Source organism: Lissotriton helveticus, chromosome 6 (assembly GCF_964261635.1).
Source record: "Lissotriton helveticus chromosome 6, aLisHel1.1, whole genome shotgun sequence".
In the NCBI taxonomy this organism is placed as follows: Eukaryota; Metazoa; Chordata; class Amphibia; order Caudata; family Salamandridae; genus Lissotriton; species Lissotriton helveticus.
In genome coordinates, this window is record NC_136067.1 from 1905636963 (window position 1) to 1905657308 (window position 20346).

Genomic DNA, 20346 nt, shown 5'->3' on the forward strand with positions numbered 1-20346 from the left:
TCAGGACAGGACCACCAAAGTTGGGACCAGCACCCGCAGTTCAGTTGCAACGCCTGCGCTACACCTTCTCTGCAGCTATTAGTCAAAACCCCGATTGGGTTCCCGAATTCCTCAGCAAAGTGCTTCGCCAGCACTTAAGGTTCACAAAACCCCGATTGGGTCTATGAGTCTGCCTGACAGAGTGCTCCGCAGCACCTCTGTTCTCGATCAGCTATTGACTGCGTTGGGTCAGTGACAGGTCAGCTATTCGGACAAGTCGGACAATTTTCCTAGCTAACCTAGGCTAGTTATACTGTTTTTCAGGTCAGTGTTCCACCCCCCAAATGTTGCAAGGGTAAGGATCCCCAATTTCGATTGGACAAAAGAAAGGACAGGTCATCACACCACCTAGGATTTGACTTTCTCAAGGTCATAATTTGCATTTTCTGAATACGCCCATCGAACTCTAGGTTCACATGACATATGCTTTACACACAACAATGGAGAATGTATCTTCAAATAGAATGTATTTCATTGGGTACAATTCTGCTTCTTCGACTAGGTGAGAAACTTCTTCCCAGGCGCATCTTGGCTGGGACTGCCACTTGGTAAAGTTCCAAAGGTCATTGCTGTGGAGACTCGCAGATTTCGCGCAGACTCAGTTTCAAGCAAAATAGAGTACGGCAGGGGACACCAGGCCATATTTCGTAATGTACCATGAAATGGAAAAGAAACAGTTTTAGAACATGGAAAAAATAAATGCACTGTATACCATGAATTTCTATACTACTCCCATTACTTTAATATAACTATAGCTTTAGTGATTAAGCAGTACGAACAGCGTAGCAAAAGCAGCAATGCAAGCTTCAGGCATGTGAGAACACAAAACAGCCATCTTAATTCTGTGCAAAGAGTTTCCCACCAGAACTGCGAGTACGTCACGTCACATGGGTATGACCGACGCATGCGCAGAAGAAATTCCCGCGTAGCAGCAGCCATTTTAATCTGGAAGCGTATTACTATTAGAAAACACATAAGCAAGCGTCACTGGGACACCCAAAATGTCAGAATAAGGGGTAAATTAATAAGACAAACAGATTGATTAATTAATTAGGGTTATTTGAGGTTCATGAATACAAGCAAGGCGCTTTACGTGTGAATCCTTGCTCCATCAATCCCCTCTTTGATGATATTTTATATCATCACAATTAATGGAACCAGATGCCAACTTCTCACATCTCACCCAGTTCAATCTCTTCAAACTTTCTGTTTAACTTTTTCTCAGTATCTTTATTAGGGTGAGAATTTTTCACCCTTTTGTAAATCTGATTATTCAATTCTTCTAATTCGAGCTCATCAACATTTCTTTTCACTCCTCGCCTATTCACAGTATATTTCTTTTTGTGTTTTCGACATTTGCAGCAAATTATTATTATGAACACTAATAGACCTATTCCCGCTATTGGCATCAGTATTTTACTCACAAGACTCTTACCTAGGTTAGAAAACCAACTACCTACAGCGGAGAGACCATCAGTAAGTTTCTTCCATGCACTATCAACCTCAAGTGGTTTAAGCTCTTTTTCCAAATTTGTAATGTTTCTCACATACCCTTTAATTTCCACACTTTTGTCGGGTATGTAAGTGCAACAATGTTGCGCTTTCAACATACTGCAGACTCCGCCCTCTTCGGCCAATAATGTATCAAGAGCAAGTCTGTTTTGTAAAACCATTGATCTGACTGCAACCAATTCGGTATTAACCCTCAGGAACCCTCTAGCAGTGTCAGTTGATAACTGATCTACCACTGTTGACAATTTGCAAATTCTGTGTGAATTCAGAGCCACTCTCACTGTAGGTATCAATGCACTAAAAATATCACCTACTATTTCACCAACACTTTCTCTTTTACTACGTACTAATTCATTAGTTCTTTCAGTGCTTCCAGTGATTTTTCCCACATGGTATATCTTTGGGAAGACAATTCCAAAATAACAGCTTCCGTACCAATGGTCGGGCAATTTGAAATAAGCCTTGTTCCCACATATATAATAAATTCCAGGAAACACAGGCTCTGACCCATCTTTGAAACCCCAACCCCCAATTACCTTGTAATTGTGTTCGCATCACTGGAACCAATGAATATATTATTATAATAACTGGTTCTTTCTCTTTGAAGATAAAGTTTCCCCTTCTTTTCGAAATCCAGCAACATAGCAGCATTAGCCCCACCATTTGAGGTACTCTCTATGCTTTCAGCCCATTTAGGGGTTTTCTGATTTTTGTCTTTTGCTTTCTTTTGGAAACTTTCTCTTCTTTTTTCTACCATGTTTAGAAACATTTTCTCTTTTTCGTGTAATGAACAGGTCAAGTTATCTTTGTGTGCGTCATCTACATTTAGTTTACCTACATTTAGAAAATATTCACTCATGTACTTTGCTACATCTCTTGTCGTATGTACAGGGTTTAGGTTTCGTCGCAAAGGAAGTTCAGAAAATATCACATCAAAGTTTGAGTAATAATACTGTAAAGGTCCTCTTCTATAGAATAAGCTAGTTAGTATACTACAGGAGATTCCATAGGTTAATGGCAAGTGGTGGTACGTGACACCTTCAGCAACCGAAGTGGGCAGCTTCATACAGACATAACAGTCATCTACTTCCATAGCTTCTACATAATGTACTAACAGGTTTGCGAAAACATTTAAATGAGTTTTGTTCTTGATCTTATTATAATGTAATTCTTCCTCATCTGGTACTTCTAAATCTAATTTTGTTTGCTTAAGGCTAAGTGTCTTCTCTGGTGCATCTACTCTTTGTGGTGCATTTCTAGTGTGTGATTCTACAGTGTCTTTTGGTAGGTGATTATTTGGGTACAGGTTCGTGTCTTTACTCATCATAGAAGGAATAGCTATTGTTAGTCCTATCCAAAGTATCAGTACTATTGCTACACTACATAAACATACTTTACAGCATGTTTTAAAACAACCTCGTCGCGGTCTCCCATTCACAGAGGAATCAGACATTTTGACTCAAAAGAAGCTTTTAACCCCTCTTTGTAACTCTGCACAGCTTGCTTACTTCGCGCAACTTTCAGGTTGGTTTTGCTTCTTCGTGGGTCTGATCAGTAATCAATTCTTCATCTCTTTCGTCACTTATTTCCAGATTTTCAAATTCTTCCAATACAAAGTAAGTCCATTCAGGATTCTGGTACTTGTTATTCAGTTTCTTTATACGGGAACTTCTTCTCTTTGTTTTTATCACAGCTGGGTCAGTTTGACTTCATTTATCTGCTCAGGTTCTTCGTTTATTGTCTTTAGTCGCAATCTCAGTCTTTTTACAAATCTAGGTACCCAGTCACCTTTTTCTGAGTCTTTTAACTGGCACTGTGTCTTGACTTTCCTCAAACACTCTTTTATTTTCGTTCAGTTGTGGCACATTTGTTTCAAGTTCGTCTTCAGTATTTCTCCCTAACTGACTAGGTCCAGGTCTTATATCGGTTTCTTCTGCCTGGTCCCTAAACTGGTCTTGTTCAGGTGTATGCTGGATTTGGCTTTGTTCTGTATCGTTTTCTTCTTCCTGAACACAATTGTCTATTCCTATCTGGCCCTGTTCAAGCACTTTGAACTTTTGATTTTCTTCCGCTTGAACCTCCGCCCTAATTTCTATCTGTCCCTCTTCTGGCTCAGGAGTTCTTGGAGGAGTGTCGATTACCTGTTCTTTACCTATCTGGTCCTCCTCAGAATCAGATTTGATTTGGATTTCAATGATCTGAGTTTCTTCTTCTATACCTGTCTCGTCCTCACTATCCCACTGTCTATCTAAATAGGTTTGTCTTCTTGTCCTCACAGGATCTATAGTCAGGTCGACTATTGGGATCCAATCATCTTGACTGGAGCTCGGTTGCTCTTCTTCAGCTACTTCAGGACCGATATCTTGGGACCCCTCAGCTGCACAACCTTCAGCCTCAGTTTCTTCAGGTTCAGTCACTTTCTTCGTATGGCTGGCATGGATCCAGCGAGGTACACCTGCACACTTCACAGCTGTGGTGGTAACCAGAATCACTTGTCGTGGCTTTCCCCACCTTGGTGCAAGGAAACTTTTCAGAGTATGTTTCTTTATTACGACCCAGTCACCTGGATTCAGGTCATGTGCTGGAGTCGGTGGCCTGGTGACAGCGTCTTCCACAACCTGGTGAGAGATAGAACGCACTTGGTCAGCCAGTTCTTTGCAGTATTCTAGTACCAAATCATCAGATATGCTTATCAGTTTGTATCCTGGCACCCATGCTTGCTGCATTGCTCTTCCCATCAGTATCTCATGGGGACTCAAGCCCGTGTTCCGGTCTGGAATACTTCTAAGTCCCATCAACACAAGGGGCAAAGCATCTGGCCATTCCATTTGAGTGAATTCACACATTTTTCCCAATCTTGATTTGATAGTGCCATTCAGCTGTTCTACCACTCCAGAAGCCTCTGGGCGATATGCACAGTGCAGTTTTTGCGTGATTTTGAATGCTTCACAAATCTGTTTTATCACTTCATTATGGAAATGCCTTCCTCTGTCAGATTCAATTGTGACTGGAAAACCGTACCAAGGTATAAGTTCCCTAAGTAACAACTTAGCTACAGTGAGGCTATCATTCCTGCGGGCAGGGTAAGCTTCTACCCATTTTGAAAATAGGCAGACAATGACAAGTAGGTATTTCATTCCTCGACAAGGGGGTAACTGAATAAAGTCAAGTTGTAGTCAAATAAAAGGGCCCTCTGCCTTTCCAATCCTTCCTGGTAACACTACAGTTTTCTTTCCGGGGTTAAATTGTTGACAAATCAGACACCTTTGGCAGAGTGCCTCTGCTATGTTTCTGAATTTCGAATTGAACCATGTCTGTCGGGATATGCGAATCATCGCATCTCTTCCCAAATGTGTGTCCCCATGTATCAACCTAGCCATAGGAGCAAGCAGACAGTCTGGCAACACAGGCATACCATCCAGGTAAACAATGACACCATCTTCCACCCTCCTCTGACAACCACATTTTCTCCAATTTTCCTTTTCTTGTGGCTCTGCAGCACACTTGACCACATCCAATTCTTTTGGTAACTGGATTGCTTCCAGTAAATCCTGCACATAATTTCCATTTCTGATAGGGGTGCCTGAGGAAGTCAGGAACTCCCTTTGCATTCATAATTGGCCAAAGTCATGCACAACCCCATAAACATACTGGATATCAGTATATATGGTTATCTTCGAGTTCCTCCCAAATTTACAAGCTTTTGTAAATGCAACCAATTCAGCTACTTGTGCAGACTTGACTCCATGTACACACTGAGTAGGCAGCGCTTAGGCCTCCCTCCTCATGTCTCATGCATGAGCCATCTACAAATAGCTCATAATCTTCATTAGTAAAAGGGTCTTCTTTTATGTCTGGGCGTGGTTTTGTACTAAACTCGGTCAAATCAATGCAGTCATGTTCAATTTCTTCCCTCACTTCTGCTGCGAATGAATTAGGCAGCAAGGTAGCTGGATTCAGAATATTACACCTAGCAATGGTTACGTTTCCTGCACCTACAAGGATTCTCTCATACTCAGTCAGCCGACTTGGTGTGAGATACTGAGTTTTAGTTCTTGTCAGCAAAATTACAACAGAATGTGGAACATACACAGTTACTGGATGCCCCATAACAATGGACTCACTCTGTTCAAGACTCATGCATGTTGCAGCTACAGCTTTCAGACATCCAGGAAATCCAGCTGCTACTGGGTCTAATGTGGAAGAAAAATATGCCACTGGACGTCGAGTTAAACCATGAATTTGGGTCAGGACTGAAAGTGCACAATTATCTCGTGTGTCACAGAAAAGTGCAAAATCTTTTGAATAGTCAGGCATTCCTAATGCAGGAGCTGTACACAGACATTCTCGCAATTTTACAAAAGCAGTCATGCTTTCTTCATCCCATTCCACAGGATCTTTTGCTCCTTTCTTTGCCATTTTTATCAATGGTCTTGCTAGGACTGCAAATCCCACAATCCACTGCCTACAGTATCCTACAACTCCAAGAAACATTCTGATTTCTTTCTGGGTGTTTGGCAATTCCATGTTTCAAATTATTCTAATTCTTTCTGTGGTAACTTTCCTGATACCTCTTTCTATCTGGTGTCCCAGATATTTTACTGATGAGGTACAGAACTGTAGTTTTTCTGGCGAAACTTTATGTCCTCCTTCACCTAAATGGTTCAGTAAGGCAATGGTGTCGACAACACAGTCTTTCCTGCTCTTAGACGCCACCAAGAGGTCGTCTATATATTGCATTTTTCAAAGAAAAAGAAAGCTGTTCCTCTGTGTTGCAGAATCACCTACCAACTACTTAGTGGTGGTGAGTTAGAGAAGAGAGAAAGGAGGTAGAGGTACCAGGGATCCCGCTTTTGCGGAACTAGGGTCCTCACACACCCAGCAAGCTAGGTGTCAGGCTTCATCATATGGACCTGCTCCTCATTGAGCTGGGGCTGCAATGCTCAACGAGCACCCGCGAAGGGGCTCTTATCGGAGATCTTTTGTTCCTTTGCCGTATGATGAAGTGGGGGTATGTGGCCCGTGTGTGTGTAGATAGTGTGTGGTGCTTTGGGGGTGAGTTAAAAAAGGTTGGATATTCCAAAGCGATACGTTTTATTCTGGTTGGTAATCCACCTTACTAAAAATAAATATATAAAAAAGAGAGGCACCGGCCCTGTCAGGGGATGTTCGTTCACTAATGTGCTCTTCTCTTTGGGTCGACATGTTTCTTACCCTGTTGGTCTGATAGTACCGTGGCAATTCTTCAGGACCTATATATGTGTAATCAGTGTAAAAAGAGGGGTGTGGTGTTAAGTATCTACAATAAACGGTGCTGCTAAATAAGGAGCTACCATTCAGAGGGGGCTACCGATCTAAGTTAGTGTAGTCTGAAAGTTGAGGAGCTCCCTCCTAGATGCGAGGTGCTTCAACGTGGGTGGGAGGGTTGCGGGGCGCCTCAATAGTAGGAGTCTTGACTCATCTGGAGTCCGCGATAGTAACTACCCTCCGTCACCCGTCCCACGTCTATATATTGCACCAGGACTGAATTTCCGGGCAATACCAGAGTTTCAATGCACTTTTTCAAAATTTGATTAAAGATCGAAGGGCTTTCTGTGTACCCCTGAGGAACACGATTCCAGACGTAGACATTGCTGTCGAATTCAAATGAGAAAATAAATTTGCTGTCTGGATGTAATGGAATTGAAAAGAATGCATGACATAAGTCAATGATGGTAAACCATCCAGCATTCCATGGTATCTGGTACAGAATCACTGCAGGGTTTGGCACGACAGGACAGCAAGGAACAATGATTTTATTAACCTTGCGCAGGTCCTGTACGACCCTGTACTTACCACTCGGTTTCTTTATGCCAATTATTGGGGAGTTACAAGGACTGCTCAACACTTCTTGCAAAATGCCTGCTTCTAGCAACTGTTTGATTTCAATAGCAACCCCTGCTATTACTTCTGCACTCATTTTGTACTGTTTGGTATTTGGGTAGACTGCATCTTCTTTTATGGCTATTTTAATTGGGTCAACATTTGCCATTAATCCTACATCTTTTCCAGTAAAATCCCATACCTCCGGTTTCACTGTCTCTTGGAGTTCTTCAGGTAAGTCTTGTATTGTCAGTCTTTTAATTTCTGAGTCGGGTCTTGCTAACATCAATTTGTATATTCCGTCTTCATCTAGGGTCTGAATTTCAACACCATTTGGAGTGCAAAAGATGGTACAGTTCATTTTGCACAACAAATCTCGTCCTAGTAAGTTCACGGGACTGGAATCACAAACAACAAATCTATGCATTTCTTTAAAATTCCCTATTATAATCTCTATAGGTTCTGTAACTGGGGTACTAATTAGCTGATTAGAAACGCCCACTACTTGGATCGCTTCTCCCGAGAGGGGTAGGTTTGGAACGTCTGCTGTTCTCACAGTAGAACGGGTAGCACCAGTGTCCAACAGAAAGGTGACGTCATTTCCTTCAACCTTTCCTTCAATGTATGGCCCTGACTGGTCCACCGGCAAGGAGGCGCCACGCACGCACTCCTCGTCCTAGTAGGTATCGTCACAGAGGAATGTGTCATTTAACAAAAATTGTGAAGTTGCTGCATTTCAATCCTCCCTTCCTTCCCAAACTTCAGTGTCTTCACTCTGTTGTGCTTTGCTCCTGTAATTTGGCCTAGGTACACAAGGCCCCTGATTCTGTTTTACCTGCTGTTGGGTCTTCCGTGGAGTCTCATTCTGCGTCTGTGGATTTAAATCATTAATTTGCACATTACAGTTCTGCACCGCCTTACACTCGTCCCTCCAGTGTCCTATCTTTCCGCACCCGTGGCAGGGAAATTTCTTTCGTGCCTCTTCTCGGCTCATTTTTATTCTGGCCTTTCCCCCACCCCCGGGGCCTTGACTCTGATTATTAGTCATTTTGCTTAACTGCTGTTCCTGGTGCTCTGCTAATTTTACCTGTGCCCACATGACCTTTTCTTTCAATTCTTTTCGTTTGTTTTCTAGCTCATCCTTGCAGTACTTAGCATATTTAAGAACTTCGTCAATTGGTTTAGCTTGCCAGCAAATTTTATTGTCTTTGATCCACTGTGAGATCTCAGGCCTTAACCCTAACACAAATCGATAAATGAAATGGGTCATGTCTTTCATCTCTATGTTATTCAGGCCACTGTACGTCTTGAAAACCTGTAACAGTCGTTCTTAATATGAGTATACAGTCTCATCTCGATTCTGGGTAGTTCTATCTATTCGGGTCCAATCTGTTTCTTTTGCAGGCACCTTTCCTTTCAGATACAACATTACCTGATTGTACTTTCTCCTAACATCCCCTAAAGGAGCCCCTGTCTTTGGGTCTCTGGCGTATTGTTCACTAGGCCAATCAACAGCAATTTTACATTCTGTCCATAAATCTACGGGAACAACAATGTCGAAGAAACCATCTAAATCTTTCAGGAGGCATTTTTGAACTTTTACAAATCTCTCGACCTGTCTGTACCATTCTACAGGTTTTTCTTGCAATTTTGGGAAGTCATTTGTAAAAGACACAATATCCTGTCGGGACCATGGAACATGTACATATCTTCCACCTGGCACTTCTCTCATAGGATATAACGTTTCCACCTTTTCTGCTTCTTTTAAGACATACTCAGAAGTAATTTGTTTTGTTCTACTATCTTCCTTTTTCTTGGCCCACCTGGCTTTCCATTTTTCTAAATCTCCCCATTTTTGTAACAGGTTTAGCAATTCTCTTAGCTGTACCTTTTTCCCTGACACATTCATGTTCTCTAAATCTTTGTCTGAGAATTCTGCTCTGTAGGGTTTTTGCATGACTTTAGATTTACCAATGTTAATTCCCATGCTAGCTGCAGTGTCCATTAACTTCTCATGGAACCCTCTGGTATTACGGGTGATACTTTTGCAAATGAATAACAATTCTTCTTCACTAAGGGTGTTCAATCTATCCAAACCCACATTCCCAGCCATCAATTCCTCCAATTCTATTCTCAGTTTGTATATATCTAATGGTTTTGGCTGAGCATTTGGTTTCTCTAATTCTCGAGTCCATCTGTCGATTTCTTCAGGAGTCACTACCGTAGCACTTCTGGTACCGGAAGATGACTCAATTTGAACTTCTCTCGAAGTAAAAGGAGTGTTCTTTCTCTGTGAACTCCCTTCTGGTTCCCTTATCAGTAAATCCATCAAGGAAATCACAGATTCACATTCACTTGCCTGATCGTCTATTATCAAGGGCTCTTTTCTCGGTTGTACTACAGATGGGGTTACAATTGGAGTTTTCGGACTAGCTTGCTTATTCCCGTACAAAGGAACAACTGGGCCAATAGTTACTGGGATTGTCAAAGCTTCAGGACTGGTATTTAATTGGGAAATTTTCTGAATTAGTTCTGTTCTTTGTTTAACTAAAACCTCTCGTTCTCTATCCTGCAGTACCTTATCCATGGAGGTTTCATGTACTATCTGCGGAATTAAAGGAGGGCCATAACTCGGGGCACTTGGATTTGTCATACTCGGTCCCTCGCCATAGAAATTGGTTTCTCGTGCTTAGGGATCTTGGTTCCTCATTATAAGGTGGTGGATTCTTCATTAACAAATCCTCCAGATATTCATCGTCTGAATCACCCGTGGTCATTAAATGTTTTGTTTTCTCTGTCCTTTTCCCTCCCATGGGCTCTTCTACTGTTAATACAGGGTACAGTCCTTCCACCATCATTTTCTGTCTCCATTCTTTCATTCTTTTTTCTCGGGTTTCTTTCTTTAACTTTGGATAAAATTTAGCTAACCCTTCGTCAATTCTGGGTCTGTCTCGCTCAAAAGCCTCTATTTCCCATTCTTCTAATGACTCATATTGCGTTAGTCTAGGTCTGGGATGCAAATCATTCATTCATACCTCAGATTAAACAAAATTCTCCCATTAAATGTACCTTCTAAGGGAAATGCTAAAATTCCATCATCTTTAGTGTAATCCACCCAATTTACCAACCATACGCAAGCATGGTAGCCTCTGTCGAATAACATACATGATGTGGGAGTATTAGGTGGTGGAATGATAACTCCTTCTCTAGTTTTGATAGGCTTGTCTTTCTTGAAATAATTCTTTACTTTGTCTACAAATGTCATTTTTGCTCTTGCCTCCGTACATAATGCTATTTCTAGCGTTTTTCCACTGATCCCTCACAAAACCTTGATATCTCGGGTCAGTTCGAATTTCTGGATGAGTTGGATACCACATATATTTTCACAAATTACTCACTTTGTTTACAAAATCACTTCTAATTCTAGTGTGTCTTTTATTTTTCTGCAACCAACCAAATGTATGGTTTCAAACAATTCCAACCAATGGGTGCGCGGCTTTCCTTGTAAATGAGTTCCCACGCTCCTGTGCTCACCCCTCCTTTACAATGCTATCTCAGCTACACGCCCGCTGTCTTGACCAATACCAGCGCGGCACTGAGTGACGTCAGCGCAGCTCTGCAACTGACTCCCTCCTTCACAAGGTACCGTAAAATTCAATTTTTTATTTTAAGTGCAAGGGCTCTGTTTATTTTACAATGCAAAAACATTCGCCACTGTACTCGAGTGTCTAGAAAGAAAAGATTTGTTTCACTGCAAATAAATCCCTTCTGTTTACTTTTCATATACTGTGAGTAGATCCCTTCTGCCTACTCTTCACACAAGCATTAGAGAACCTGCTACTCATTCGACTCATCCACTCTGGGATATATACTGAGTCAAAAGTTTCACCAGCAAACCCCTTTGCTAACAATCAAGCTCAGATGAACCTGCTACTCCTTCCGTGTGACCCTTACTAGGTTATATCACAATAGAAGTTTTGCCAGCAAACTCTTTGCTATCATTTATTCATACATTTATACAGAAAACCCTAATTAGCCCTTCCAGTTCTGCCCAACCATGCACCAATTTTCCTCAAGCCACTGACCTCACTGCGATGTGGCTTCGATTCTACCACTCGCTATTCTGCCCCCGGGGATTCCAGACAAACATATAACAATCACTAACGAGTTTGGTTAATACATAGATCAATATAGCAGCATATCAGAGACAATTTTAAAACATTTTATAACATTTCAAACAATAAAAAACAATTTTTCATTTGATCGAACGATTTTATTTAGCAGCAAGTTTTAATTTTTCACAGTTAGCAGCAGTTTACCTACCTACCTATCTTAACTAGTCCCTAACCATCCCTCTGCTACCAGAAAATTACTGATAGAGCGCGCAGGTCACCCGACAATAATTGTTACCATATGCACATTTGGGCCCATAAATTCAATTTTACCATATTTATTAATCGGGTAACCTACACTCTACTACCAGTAATCCAGAATACTAACTAATTCCTATTTACCTTGGATTTACCAATCCCTGTCCTTGGCATCTATGACCACTATGGATCAGGGAGCTAGCTGGAAAGATAAGCAGTCAACAGAAATACCATAACACTGATAATATTTGCACTCATGTAATAACCACAGACTCAGGAAGTTTTGAAAACCTTTATCTAGTTCTCTTCAAGGTTAGAAAGCATGAGGTTCACAGCAAGGAAACTTTTGATAACCAAAATCATGAAAAGCGTATAACCATGTAAGAAGAATATAAGGCCAACCATTTAGAAATCTAAAGGGAAGGTAAGAACAGGGAATGAACTCACAGAATATTTATTTAGAAAGGTGTTTCTAAAGGACGGGGAAAAATAAGGAACATGCTAGAATGTCACAGTATATTGTTTCCTACAGGATGGGTAAGAAAAGGGAACATGGAATAATAAATGACGACAACCGAGTTCACCATGTAACTATAAGGTGAGTAAAAAATTTGAACACGCTAATATTTCAGTCTGATCACTTTAGTAAAATAAAGGGAGGGTAAAGAAAAGGAACATCTATAGACAGTACTTTAGTATCCAACTATAAGGTAGGGGAAAAATGGAACATGCTAATATAGGCACTTTCACGACTTCAGTATTTTATCACAAGGGAAGGGAAAAAAGGAACATATGCAATTATAACTTTTAGCAAGATTTCAGGAAAGGGTAAAAGAAAGAAGGACACAAGTGTGTTTCCCTCACAGACTTATATTTACCTAGAATGGTGTGGAGTCCAACCCTGGCCACAGGTCAGTTAAGGACAGTAGGAACCCCAAGGAATGCAGTCACCAGTAGGCTAGCAGGTGCAGAATAGAAACCCAGGACAGGAAAACCAGATTAGGATCAGGACAGGACAACCAAAGTTGAGACCAGCACCCGCAGTTCAGTTGCAACTCCTGCGCTACACCTTCTCTGCAGCTATTAGTCAAAACCCCGATTGGGTTCTCGAATTCCCCAGCAAAGTGCTTCACCAGCACTTAAGATTCCCAAAACCCCGATTGGGTCTATAAGTCTGCCTGACAGAGTGCTCCGCAGCACCTCTGTTCTCAATCAGCTATTGAGTGCGTTGGGTCAGTGACAGGTCAGCTATTCGGACAAGTCGGACAATTTCTCTAGCTAACCTAGACTAGTTATACTGTTTTCCAGGTCAGTGTTCCACCCCCCAAATGTTGCAAGGGTAAGGATCCCCAATTTCGATTGGACAAAAGAAAGGACAGGTCATCACACCACCTAGGATTTGACTTTCTCAAGCTCATAATTTGCATTTTCTGAATACGCCCATCGAACTCTAGGTTCACATGACATATGCTTTACACACAAAAATGGAGAATTTATCTTCAAATACAATGTATTTCATTGGATACAATTCTGCTTCTTCGACTAGGTGAGAAACTTCTTCCCAGGCGCATCTTGGCTAGGACTGCCACTTGTTAAAGTTCCAAAGGTCATTGCTGTGGAGACTCGCAGACTTCGCGCAGACTCAGTTTCAAGCAAAATGGTGTACGGCAGAGGACACCAGGCCATATTTCGGAATGTACCATGAAATGGAAAAGAAACAGTTTTAGAACATAGAAAAAATAAATGCACTGTATACCGTGAATTTCTATACTACTCCCATTACTTTAATATAACTATAGCTTTAGTGATTAAGCAGTACGAACAGCGTAGCAAAAGCAGCAATGCAAGCTTCAGGCATGTGAGAACACAAAACAGCCATCTTAATTCTGTGCAAAGAGTTTCCCACCAGAACTGCGAGTACGTCACGTCCCATGGGTATGACCGACGCATGCGCAGAAGAAATTCCCCGTAGCAGCAGCCATTTTAATCTGGAAGCGTATTACTATTAGAAAACATATAAGCAAGCATCACTGGGACACCCCAAATGTCAGAATAAGGGGTAAATTAATAAGACAAACAGATTGGTTAATTAATTAGGGTTATTTGAGGTTCATGAATACAAGCAAGGCGCTTTACGTACGAATCCTTGCTCCATCAATGGCATGCACACCATCCTCGACTGAGGATAGACCACCGCCTTCATCCTCCTCTGCCTCCCTGCCACTTTTGACACTGTTTCCCACCACACAGTCATCGCCGTATTACACAATACAGTGGGAATACAAGGACCAGCACTCGACTGGATAGCTCCCTTCCTCTCTGGAGGAACGCAATGATTCAGGCTCTCGCCATTCACATCAGAACCCAAGGACCTTGTTAGACCTGGCTTTTACAGCCGGTTTATCCCCAGATTTTTTGCTTTGTGGCCTTCTGTTTCTGACCTGTATTTGTTGGTTTTATGACTGTGGGCACTTTACCACTGCTGATCAGAATATAAATGTGCAATATTCGAAGAAAAGTCCAAATATTGCACCCAGAAAATTGAAAATGCTGCCTCCACAAAAGGGCTTTTTAAGCTAGTACACCTGCTCTCGGCCTCACATTCCAGAGCGGAACCAGAGTGCTTGCAGGTGTTCTGCAATCAGCTACCCACCTCCTTCTACTCCAAGATTATGGACATCCACGCAGGCTTTGGCCTGACTTCCCCTACTCCAGCCCATCCATCCGCCTTCCGTGGTTCCCCCCACAAGCCAAGAGACCAAGGGCCTCTTCGTCTTTTCCACTCTCTCTCCTACGCTTGTCGAGCAATACCTATTGAGAACCTATCACGGCTCGCCATTCGAAGCCTGCCCCCCTACAATTTTCCATATGGCCGCCAGTGATATAGTTGCCCCACTCTGTGAGCTATTAAATAATTTGATCCTCTCCGGGTCATATCCACAGAGCTGGAAGCATGATATTATCAGGCCCCTGCTGAAAAAACAAATCTTGACACCACAGACTGTAAAAACTATCGGCTGTTTCGCTGCTTCCCATACCTGCAAAGGTTCTGGAAATGCATCTCAATATTCAGCTGATGAAGACTGCTGAACAACAACACTGGTTCAATGACTCACAGTTTGGCTTTAGAAAACATCATGGGACAGAATGAGCATTAATCTCAGCCACAGACAGTATTAGACGCCGAGTGGATGAAGGACAGGGATTGCTGCACATTCTCCTGGATCTGTCGGCAGCGTTCAATACCATCTCTCCCACTCTGCTGCTAGACAGACTCCAAGGGCTGGGCATCTCACATCAAGCCTTGGCCCTCCTGTCCTCTTTCCTAGGGGAACAATCTCAAAAGGTGAAGCTTCTGCACTTTTACTCTGAAGCCTTCTCCCTGCCCTGCGGAGTTCCACAGGGCTCCTCTTTAATTTCCACACTTTTTAATATTTATGTGGCACTCCGAGCAAACATTATTCACTCCTACGGAATGCTGACGACACACAGATCATGCTATCAATTCCTAAGAACACAGGTTCATTAGCTGAGAGCGTTCAATGCTGTAGTACTAAGGTGGCAGAATGTATGTCTGGTAATTCATTAAAACTGATTGGGGATAAGACGGAGGTGATCCACATAGCAGCTGCTGGCCTCACTCTCTAGGAATGTGTCCTCCTCCAGGTAGCAAGGCTAAGAACCTTGGAGATCTGATGGACCCAAATCTCAATTTTAACGCCCAAACAAACCACACTGTCTCCACCTGCACCTGGATCCTAAGGATGTTGAAGAAAATGTTCCCTCTTATTCTGCACCCCGCACGCAAGCAGCTTGCTCTCGCCCTGATAATGTCCAGATTGGATTACTGCAAATCACTCTACCTAGACTCGAACAAGAATGTGCAGTACAAACTACAACTGTTGCAGAATGCCCTTGCGAGACTGGTTCTGGACATCCCCAAAAGACACTCAGCTGCCAAGGGTCTGGAAACCCTACACTGGCTTACAATTAACATCAGCTTCAAATCTCTTTGTATGGGCCATAAGGCTCTCTATCTCCCCTACCCAACGAGACTAAATTCCATGTTTAGCTGGTACTCCCCTGGCAGATCTCTTTGCTCATCTTCCAATCTACATCTTCACGTTCCCAGAACAACTAGGAAGAGATGGGGTGATACAGCATTCTTGACTGCCGCCTGTAAGCTCTGGAATACTCTTCCGAAAAACATGAAGGCCATCTCCCAGCACCTGCCCCTTAGAAAGGCTCTAAAGGCCTGGCTATTTTGCATGTAGCCATCTCCTGTATCATTTTCTCTCAGAGAATCTCTTTCTGGATAGTAGTCTATATCGCCTTGATGACCTCCGGTAACTGCTGCGCTTTACAAATTCAAAAATCAAATCAAATCAAAATCAGTGCTAAAGTGCATATACTCTCCCTGTAAATTGTTGTATGGATTAGTGATTCCATAATTGGCATATTTGATTTACTAGTCAGTCCCGAGTACAGTGCACTGCATGTGCTCAGGGCCTGTAAATCAAATGCTGCTAGTGGGCCTGCAGCACTGATTGTGCCATCTACATAAGCAGCCTGTAAATGTGACTCAGATCTGCCACTGCAGTATCTGTGGGCAGTCTAGTACTGCCACGTCAACTTGGCAAGTGCACCCACTTGCCAGGCCCTACCCTTCCCTTTTCTTACATGTTAGTCACCCCTAAGGTAGGCCCAAGGTACCCCTGTCGGCAGGGTGCAGTGCATGTGAAAGGTAGGACATGCCCTGGTGTGTGTGGCATGTCCAGATAGTGAAATAATGCCAATTTCGTTTTTCACTATTGACTTGCAAGGCTACCTGTTCCCAAAAGAAAGAATGGGGAGTTTGCTTATAACATCTTAAACATAACTACCCCTGGGAACAAGGTAGGAAAATAAAGTTTAGTATGCCTGAACTCAGAATGTTAAAATGCATCTATTAGTGCGGGTGATTTTTACATTCTGTGTTTGAAAATACCACTTTTAGAAAGTAGGTATTTTCTTGCTTAGCCGTCCAGTGTGCCTCTGCTAGGATGTGTATTAACTGTCTGGTTTAGAGTGACAGGGGCTGAGGATGTGCAGTGGATCCAGAGAGTCTGGATGAGTCAGAGCTGGGATGAATAGGCCCGGTCTCCATTTAGATTTCCCTTGCACCTGAATAGGCCCTGTCTGCCTTACACAATGCTGTTTCCACCTCCTGCCGGACAGCTGCACCAGTGAGGACAGAACTGATTTTGGCTGGGAAAAGAGCTTCTCTGCCACCAGAGAACAGTGGAATTTGTGCTATAAAAAGTGGGGCCCAGACCCCTGAACTTTAGATTACTGCTGAACTAAGGAACCTTCCAGGAAGAAGAACCGGGAAAGCTGGAGGAGGAGTACTGCCACTGTGCTGTGTGCTGGTGGGGTTGGCCTGCAGTGGTTGCTTCTGTCTTGGGCAAGGAAAGGACTGGACTGTGCTTTCATCATCCTGCTGTTAGAGTTTTCTCCAAGGGCTTGAAGTAGAGCTTGCCTTCTGTTGGAAGTCTCAGGGATAGAAAAGACTTCAAATATCACTTCTGGGAATCAAGAGGAACCTTTGCCAAGGAGAAGAGTTGGAAAACTGAGGCAGAATACTGCCCTTGTGCTTTTTGCTGTCTGGGGTTGGCCTGCAGTGGTTACTTTCTGCCAAGGAGAGGGAAAATGATGTTGCTGTTTGCTGTATCCTCTGCTTGAGGAAGATCTCCAAGGGTTTAAAACTGAGCTTGGCTCCTGTTCTGAAGTTTCAGGGATGCAAAGACTTCACCCCCAGTTCCCTTGAACTTCCTTGCTGGGAGTTCCGACCTGCTAAGAGATGCCTGCTGTTGTTTGGGACCTCTGGAGGCTGTTTGCCGCTGGGAGCTGGACGCTGGAAAAGTAACGCAACTTTGAGAAGCGTGACGCATCCGCACCTGTTTCCGATGCAGTGCCGAAGAAATCATCGCAGCGCCTGCCCGCAGCTCAAGAAATTGCTGCACGCCGCATCGAGTACACCGATCTCCGAAGTCTGAGATCACCGCACTGATTCCGACACAAGGCCTGCTGAGCGGCTGCAAGAACCCACAGCGGCATCCCAACTCATCTTCTTTACAGACTTCAAACCATCCAAAATGCCACTGCCAAACTCGCACTCGACCTCCTTCGTCAAACCCACACCCCACCACCCGTCAGGGTGCTCCACTGGCACCCCGTCCAGAAGCACTGCCAGTTCAAATTTCTCACACACTCATTCAAGTCACTACACAACAATGGGCCCCACATACCTCAATCCTTAGCTTCACTTCCAGCAAACCACTAGACAACTTTGCTCAGCGTCACTCTCACTCGAACACACCCTGCACTCACAGAAGCAGAACAGCAGGTCAATCATTCTCCTACCAAGCCACCAAATCCTGGAACGACCTTCGCCAACACATCAGGGCCTCCTCCTCACTTCTTGAATTCCACAGGAAGCTGAAAACCTGACTATTCAATTAGTCTTCTAGCAGGACCATCAGGAGTGCCTGTATTCGGGCCCATCCTCACCACAATCCTACACTTACCTATTCAGCGCGAAACCCTCACTGGTGACAAGAAGTGCACTACAAATCCACCCTAGAAAGAAAAACATACACAGGGATTAAAAGCTAGGAAGTAAACAAAAACTACTCCTTTGGAATGGGATTCAAAAAGGATTTAAATCGTTTTCAAAATATTTTTCACGTGGTTGACAGGTAACTCTACACCTTTTTAAATCTATTCATACATGACGTGTCTCGGTGGACTTTTCTGAACGGTCCAATTGAAAGTTTTTACCCTTAAAAGTAGAAACTATTCCAAGGTTCAACGTGTTTCAGCGGGCAGGCTTTGTATACTAGATGGAAAGATCTGCATGAGTTTTGTGACAACAGGTCTGCCTATAATCTCAAGCTCCTACCCTTGATATGAAATAAAAATATAATCACTAACATCGGAAGTTTATTAGAATAATGAATTAAGCAAAATTTATATTTTTAGTGCACTCAAAATGCCAATGTGTAAATGCAGCAAATCCTTTTTTTGTTTCAGTAAAAACAATTCACACTGTGACTGGTAAAGCATCTCAAATATATGTGCTGTGTGCTGGGGCATTAGCACAAATCCTCGGCACGTGCACAGACTATATAGGTGGAGACGGGATTAACTCGGGTGAAGCCGTACATTATTCTTTTAATAGCTCTTTTTTAAAGGACACTCCAGACTATTTGCTTGAAATTTAACTCGGTGGAAAAGTACATCTCTCATCTCAAAGGATTTCAAAGGCAGACTTTTCTTATCGACTATTTCTAAGCTCCTTTGTTGAAACAACTGAAACACAGGAAAACATGATATTTTTACAAACAAATCATCAGCTGTTGGTTGCTAAAAACATGATAAAAATGACAGGATGACGTGTTTGTGTGGTTTAACTAATGTCAACAGGTATGTCAGAAAATAAACTATCGAACATATATCATATGAACATATATTCTATTTTGTATCTCGTGAAATCTGTAGTGGCTTATGTTTTGTTCTCTAAATGTTCAGAAGACGAGGCAGCAATGACAAGCCTTTCAAAGGGGCTGATAATAACAATGCTGTGTTTGAGACACCCGAGGCTAGAGGCTCAGAGCGCCTTAAACAGAATCAAATCTTAATCCAGGGCATTTCCTGGGAGACTTTCACACATGGCTATGATCAGAGACGTTTTAAGGCATGGTCAAAGTGGGCTCTGGCCCAGGGCCCCAGCCTTACAGAGGGGGGCCCGGATGGAGACAGCTCTGTTCTGCAAAGGCTTGCCCTGATGACCTTGAATAATTCTTCAACAGATAGTTTTAAATACTGTTTCTCTTAAAAAAATAAAAAATTGTGTTGCAATATTTTTTGAAACTTCGAAAAAATTATTCATGCGTTCGGGACATTACACAGAGTGCAAGGTGGGGGGTGGGGAGTAGCCAGGGAAGAATGATACAACGCATACAGTAGACACATGGTTCACCGAAATGACACACAGCAGCACATGGAGAGGATGAACCCAGCTGGCATAGGAAAGAGAGCACTGCATAGAAGGCAACACATAGGAGGAATGTGGTCTCCCAGGGTGGGATGGGGGGGAAGGATGTCCAACAGAGTTGGCAGAGGGCAGGCCTAAGAGAAGTATGATATGATGTGTGGCATATAGCATGGAGAGTTGGGTTGCGTTCAAGTGGTGGGGGTTGTAGGCAAAGAGAAAAAAAAGGGGGGGAGAAGAGTAAGATAGAGAGAAACAGAAAAAGAGAGATAAAGAAAGAGAGAGGGATGTCTAGAGAAGTGGAAGAGTCACCAACGCAGGAGGAGAGGGGGAAATAAAGGGGTGGATAGAAGGGATGAACCTCTTAGTGCAGCCAGCAGGGCCCAGTGACGGAAGCTGCCAGGTACTATGCTCGCCGGTGCCCATGTAGGAATATCTCCACCTGGAGATTATAGATGACAAACTCATGCGCCGCCAAATATGTTTGTTTTATGCAACATCTATAAATAAAGTTTATTTTAGATCAAAACA